We start from the raw sequence: 7,286 nt of genomic DNA, 5'->3' as shown, positions 1-7,286 counted from the left end.
TATTCCAAATGTATTCCAAGCTTAGAAACCGGATTCCTATGAATTATTGATAAAAATATTTATGATGCATTTATAGAAAAATATATGTAATAAATGCATACTATACCAGTAGCCATTGGAAGCTCCCTAGGGACAGATTTGCGAATTGGGACGTAAAAGGTGCTTTTGGAAAAGGATCCAGGTTGAAACTCGAGGACTTTCAGGCGACAGGTTGGAAAGTTTTTCAGAAAGCCAACACGTTAGCCACTGGGCAACTACCCTAAACATTTGTATTTTAATTTAAGGTTTTTAGTTGTGATCCTTTTCTAACAAACAAAAGAAATGAGTTTTTTATAGCAAAGACTATGAATTTGCTGTTAATTTTTATATCGATATTTCACAAAACCCTAAAGAAGCCTTGTTTTGTGTGACTCTGACGTTTATTTTCTATTTGGCAGGTTTCGTTTCCGAACGGCAATAGCGTCTAAACCTTTTTTCCTCCCACTTTTCTTGCTTGTACATGATCTTCCTCTTTTTTTCTTTTTTTTTTTTTTTTTCCTTCCCCCCTCCCCTCCTTTTCCTGAAGTCTTTTGTACAGTGAGCAGCTTTCTGCAGGCGTAAGGGACTGTGGCAGATTGTCAGAGTTTATTTTTCGGAAAGGGTGCGTTTTTATCGAGGAGGAGGGGACACGATGGGCTCTTTTGTATAATGATACCGCCGACTGTATATTTCCTCCGTTCTGTTATAGTAGCTATGTAAAGAAAATAAGGAGTTTTCTTACCTTCGACATAGTAGTATTCCAATGGGCGATGTCTTTGTCCTCCGCGCGGATCGTAGGGAGGATTCCGGGCGGCCGCGGTAGCTGCCCACCCTTGGGAAGGTTTGTCGGACGCTTGTGGGACAGCCGGCATTTTTCTCCCCGCCGGACAGACGGACGCGCAGACACGCACGCACACCTCCCCACGTCCTCTTTCTCTCTTTCTCTTTCTCTCCTCTTCTTCTTCCCGTCACTGGTAGGGTTGGAGAACTTTTCCCGAAGGTTTTTTTTGGGGTTGGTTTTTTTTTTTGTTTGTTTTTTTTTGTTGTTTTTTTGTTTGTTTTTTTTTTCTTTTTTTGGTCCCCCTCCCCGAGGAGGTCGTTGCCCGGCGCCAGCGGGACCTTCAGCCTCGGCGGGAGAAGCAGCAGAGCCCTGCCGCCGAGAGTTCGAGCAGCTTAGAGGAGAGCGGACCGACACGCGTGCCTTCTTACAGCAGTGTAGGATAGCACACACCCCTCGGCCAAACAACCAAGGGTTGGGGGTTTTTTTTTGGTTTTTTTTTTTTAGTTATTATTTTATTATTATTTTATTCTGTTACGATGACGATTGACGGGGTCGCTTCCAGGAACTTATTTTTTTTCCAGTTCTCGAAGCGGCCGTTTTTCATTCCATTCAGGACTCGCTCGTGGGAGGAATTTTGAAGCGTAGTCGTACGTGTGAGCAAATGCAAGAGGCTTTTGTTTTTATTCCTCGGTTTATAACGCAATTTAAAAACCAGACACTACTGTATTTGAGTTTTGCAAACCCAAGTACGTGTTAAAATTACGAATAGCTTTGGTCACGTAGGACCATCCTCAGCATATTCTAAAAATAGCCTTCCCGTGTAACAACACGACGTACCTGGAGATGATGTGGGTTGGGTTTCTTTTTTTTTTTTTTTTTTTTTTTTCCAACCGACCACTTTGCTGCTGTGATCTAAAATTAATCCGGCTGCCGAATCTGGTGACTGACTTTAAATTTTCCTTTCGCCGCGTGCACGCCGCGGGCAGTAACCGCGTTTACACGATCGTTTCTGTTGTCAGCTCTTCCCTGGCGGGTTTTTGTATTTCTCCTCTCGGTCGTGGCAAAGCTTTTTATTTCGTTTACGTGTTCCTGCAAGCTGCCGGCCAGCCGTCCTGACCCGGTTTCTTTTTAAAAATTGGAGGAACTTACCGGGATGCCGCCTTCCTTTCTTTCCATCGTTTTGCTCAGCTTTTGGCCGGGGACGGAATGATTTTTCCCTGAGACGTTGGAGCTCGTCTCTTCCAAACTCTTGGCGCCGTGGATGCATTTCGCAGCGGCACCCGCTCCCCGGGCGAGGTCGGGATGCTCTTTGGGGCCGGCGCAGACGCAGGGAGGGAGGAAAGAGCCCTCGTTTTGAGGCTTGCCGGGGGTTGGGGTGGTTTTTTTTTCACCTTTTGAGCCGTTAGCTTCTTCATTTCAGGTGACTTTGCCGTAGGGCGGCTGCGCTGGCAGGGCGGGAGCCCCGGATGCTCCTGCAGCCCAGCCCGGCGCAGTGCTGCCCGGGGCAGCCTTCGTACCTGCCGGGAAAGAAAGGAGCATCTTTAAATCCTCTTTACAGAGAAGCGAGGCCCAGTTTGCAGTACACAAGTAATCATTTGGGTTTTTTTTTTTTTGTTGTTGTTGTTGTTGTTGGCTTTTCGGTTGGTTGTTTTTGGTTTTTTTTTGGTTTGTTTTTTTTTTTTTAACTTTCGATACAAAACATTCCTTTTTTTTATTAGTCGCAGTCATGTATTCATTCCATTCTTCCTTTTGTAAACTTTTTTGGGCCCACGTCTTTTACGGGCATTGATATATATAAATATATATATAAATATATATGAATATATTTTTTTAAGTTTCCTACACCTTGAGGTTGCATGGTCTGTAAGGTTGGCATGTCTTTATATTGTATACAGATTTTGCACGCCAAACTTGGCAGCTTTGAAAACGGAAAAAAAAAAAAAAGTGGTTTTGGGGTTTTTTTTGGGTTGGTTGTTTTTTTGTTGGTGTTTTTTGTTTTTTTTTTTTTCCTCTCGTGGCATTTGCGGAGACTAAAGGTTGGGACGTTGTTGTCACACACGCGCGCGCGCACCCACGCCCGCACCCACACAGCTACACACACACAGGAAGGAGAGTGGGAACATTTTTTGCGTCTTACTGAACTTAATAAGAAATTGTGCTTTTTATTGTTAAAAAAAAAAAGAGTAAATAAAAAGGACTACTTAAACATTTCTCATTTTAAGAAGAAAAAAAAAAAGACGTTTATCTAGCACTTGTGACTTACCAATAATAGAGTTTATTGTATTTATGTGGAAACAGTGTTTTTAGGGAAACTACGCAGAACACACAAAGTAAACTGCCTGTGTCGTCATTTTCTTATTATTTTTTTTTTTTCCTTATAATTTGGGTTGGTACTTTCTTTTGATTTCTCGGCTGGGTGGGGAGGTTGGATGCAACCCTTTGTCAACACACGTAGTCATTAATTCTAAGGAGATGAATGACGAGGACTTTAAAGAGTTAACTCTTCAGCACAGCTGCGTTAACTTTTTTAAAATTACTTTTACATGATGTATTATTGCTAGGTTTCACTTTAAACAGTCGTGTACTGTGCAACACTGTGGTTTAAAACGAGACTTTACATCAAAAGGAAAAACATGTTTCTTCATTGTCATGAAGTTGAGCTCGTTCTCAGCTCATCTTCACTTTGTCTTTGATATTGATGAAAAAGTATCCTATTGAAAGAAAATAAATTAACACTTTTCTGTGCTCCATAGTGGAGGCGCTATTTTCCAATTTATGAGGATGACAAACTTATATATATAATATATATATAAAAGTGGGGGGGAGGGGTTGAAACATTATTCACCCAAGAGCTTATTACAGATATGTAGTATCAAAAAGTTGTAACTATATTATATTCTACTTTATACCTATACATGCTCAGTATGACGTCACCATTGGTAGCAGCTACCGGTTTACGCTGTAATTTAGACACAATTTCACTCTTATTGTATGGACCCTACTTTAAGTGATGGTAGCATTCTTTGTGCTAAATTTTCTGATGGTCCTTTCTTTTACTTGGTGGAGTTGGAATATTTTTCTCATTCTTGTTTTTGTTTGGGGTTTGTTTTGGTTTTTTTTCTCTTTTCTTTTATCTTTTTTTTTTTTTTTTTTAACTGGCCAATGGTGTCTTTCTCTGACAGTACCGAGTTCAATTTCAACTTTATTAGGAGTCCAGTATTTTGTACCACATTATGACAACTTGTTATTCTTGTGGTGTAAATAAAAAGAAAAAGTTAATTATAGTACCACCTTGGTTTCTGTTGCTGATCTTCTTTTCATCTGATGCCTTTGGTGTGATGTGATATTTCATCCGCTTTGAACCAAACGGCTTCTTGGTGTCGTGGAAGGGGGTTTCGGTGCTGAAGCAGCTTTTTGGTCAAAAGATACCCATGCGTATGTCAGGATGCTGCTTGTCCCTGGAGCCCGCTGAACCGTCTAAAATCAAGTTTCTCCATGTATGTCAACTGGAAGCATCTTCTGAGATGGCAACCAGCTACGCTTCAGATCCAATAATTCTGTCACTGTCTCCCTCCTGGATGGAGAAGACAAGTCCTTGGGACTCCTAAGGCTGGTGGACCTCTGTGGAGTGGACTTTGCCCATCATGTGGGAACTGCTGCAGAGCAACCCTGGCGTGAAAGGGATCAAGCCTGGTGCTGTCGGAGCAGCCTTCAGCGTAGTGTCCCAGCCCGTGAGTAGTCTATGAAGCAGGGATGAGCAGTCAAAGGTAGTCTAGGGCCCGCTCGTGGCTTCGGTGTCTGTTACGCTGTTGGCAAAACCTAAGTAATTAGCCAAGGAGAAAATCACCTTTCCTTCTACAAGCCTGGATGCTCCTTGCTCGTGTGGGAAGGAGCCTGTCACCCTTAGGGATTATCTCCGGGGACGTTGCATTAGCCCGTCTGCTCGGCACGGCAGCGCGAGGAGCTGGAGGGTCTGCTGGGCCGTGCGGATCGACGCTAGAAGGAGCAGGTTGATGTTCACGGTCTCTGCAGGGCACCTGGTGGAAGGTGTAGGGAAGAGCACGCAGGAGAAACTTGGGATCTCTGAGAGCAATCGCCATTCCCTCGTGCTAGCTGCAGCCCTTCGCACGTGTGGGGAGCATCGTCCACCGAGGTGCCCTGACAAGCGGAGGCTCAGCCCCTGGGGCAGGGGGGCCAGGGTGCAAACCTGTGGCGGGTCTGTGGCACGCAGGGACAAGGCTGTCCAGGTGCACGCATTTCTCCTCCTGGGGAAAGAGGCCAAGTTGCTCATGGCTAGAGCCTGCCTCTGCCATTGCTCTTAAAGATGGCGAGAGGACCAGAGCAGTGATCAGTGCAACGTCCCGCTCACACGCGTGAGCCTGCGTCCTTGCCCATGGCAGCAATGGTGGCACTGCGAGACAGCATGCATCACCATCTGCTCCAGCTGCCGCCTGTGGAGGGCTGAGCAGGCAGAGCCCATGTTTATAGGCGGGGGACGGCCCCGGGACGGGGCTTGCTTTGGGACAGCAGCTGCTGTAATGGGTGCCAGCATGGCTGGGAAGGTGGAGGCAGCTCCTTTGGGAGGAGGCATGGGGGGGCTCTTCTGGGCCGGAGGTTGGGAAGGGTCTTCCAGGAGCTGGGGGGTGGGGCGTTCATCTGCTGCTGTGAAATCCCAACCGCCGGGCGATCCAGCCCAGCTCTTACAGCCTCGAGGCAGAGGCCTTGTTTCAGGGGGAGGGGGGTGTTTCAAATGCAATTTCAGTTTCTGTGCAGTGCGTTTGTCAGAGGCTGCTAATCCTTTAAGAAGCCCCAGATCTCGCTCTGCGAAGCCAAATGTGCACTTTGGGGCTCTGATAAATATTCGTTGCTGAGTGGTGGTTTTGAGACCCTACAAATTAGGATGATGGAGGGAAGCTGTTGAACAGTGCTGGGCTGGATGTTTTGGAGGGCAGCCTCTGACAGGGCTTCCTCTGGCGCCTCCAGGACCCGCAGTATCCGATTATCTGTGTCTGCAACAATACTTTTTCCTTCTCCAAATCCACCAGTTAAAACCTGCTGGTCCAGCCCCAGGCATGCTGGGGAGCGGGACCTGGTCCGTGAGTGTTGACGTGTCGGGCCTGCAAACGCATCTGCGATCCAGAGCTGCCTTAATCTCGCCTGAAATGCTCTGGGCTTGCTGCTCACCGCAAACACGTGAACGTAAACCTGACGCAATGCAGCGGGGAGGGTTAAACTCAGCGATGTGGCACCCGCGCCGGGGTCTCAGCGTGAAATAATACATTTCAAGAACTGCCGCTTTAGCCATGGAAATTTTTATAGCCAGAAATCTGTTAATCCTAAAGAAAATAATGTTGCACTGCAATGAATGTGCCCCAACCCCTTTGAGGTGGGTCTCTCCTAGTTCCTCTGATGGGCGTCCACGGCTGCGTGCAGGTGGGGGATGCTCAGCCGGGCACTGGGATGGGTGCTGCTCTGTACCCTTCCCTGGGCTCTTCCAGGCTTAGATGGGCTTTTTAACTTATTTTTTTGAGTTGTTTTGTTGTTTGGTTTTTTTTTTTTTTTTAAAGGAGAAAGAGGCTGTTTCTCTCTCCGGGCAACAGGTCAAGGCTTTGTGCTCTAAATGAATGTCTCTATAGCAATGGGAGCGCTGCAGGGGAAAGAGTGGGGTCCGGTATTAAATATACAGCCTGAGCGCACAGAGGGCAAGAGTTCAGCCTGTGCCAGCAAGACGTCCTGCTTTTACGACAGGATTTGGATCTGTGCTGAGTGGAAACTCACTCCTAAGGCTGGTGCGCGGTTGATCTCTGAAGCTCACCGAGGAGCTGGGAACTCATTTGTTCCCCCTGCCTGGATCTTACAGGCAAAAATGTCGGCGTAATCTGCAAAGCTGCCCTGGAGAGTCGTTTGCTTTTCTCCAGGGCAGGTGGGAGAGGTTTTGCAGCTCGCGGGAGGGCGAGCAGATGTAAGGACAAGGCTGCTGCTGCCCTCCCTGGGCTCCCCAGCTCTGGCAGAGGTCCCAGCCGGTGAGCTGGGGGCCGCACAACAGAGTTGGCTCCAAAAGCCTTTCTTCCCTCTCGTGGTCCTTTTCCAAGAAATCCCAGCTGCTCTTTTCCAGGTAAAGTTCAGCTTAGGGTTTTCCGCTGCAAAACCAACTGTTGCTGAGCAAGGAAGAATTACTAGAGAAACTCAGTCAGTGGGAACTGAAATGCACTTGCCATTAAGTAGTAACAGCTTTAGGGAAAACATAGATTTGGCAGTAACACTGCTGGAAAAAAATGCCGTGTGTGCTAAAAGCCACGCATCCAGGGACGTTGGTGCCCTCGCAGCAAGAGGACCGGACCAGGTACTCTGTGCCATTGCAAGGGGACTGGGAGCTGAGCTCGAGTTCCCAGCGGGGAGAGCTGGGAGGTGTTTCACACCGTTTCCCCCGGAGCAAAAGGTTGTGAATACCTGATGAAAAGGTGCAATAGCATGGTCGTGTCTGGGA

At 47.0% G+C, this 7,286-nt stretch overlaps 1 pseudogene; it reads left to right on the top strand.

Annotated features, from left to right (window-relative positions):
- Window positions 1-1,081: 1,081 nt before the first annotated feature.
- Window positions 1,082-4,143, top strand: LOC129207871 (uncharacterized; annotated as a pseudogene).
- The last annotated feature ends 3,143 nt before the right edge of the window (window positions 4,144-7,286 follow it).

This window comes from Grus americana, chromosome 6 (assembly GCF_028858705.1).
Source record: "Grus americana isolate bGruAme1 chromosome 6, bGruAme1.mat, whole genome shotgun sequence".
In the NCBI taxonomy this organism is placed as follows: Eukaryota; Metazoa; Chordata; class Aves; order Gruiformes; family Gruidae; genus Grus; species Grus americana.
This window is presented reverse-complemented; position numbering and strand designations above follow the sequence as displayed.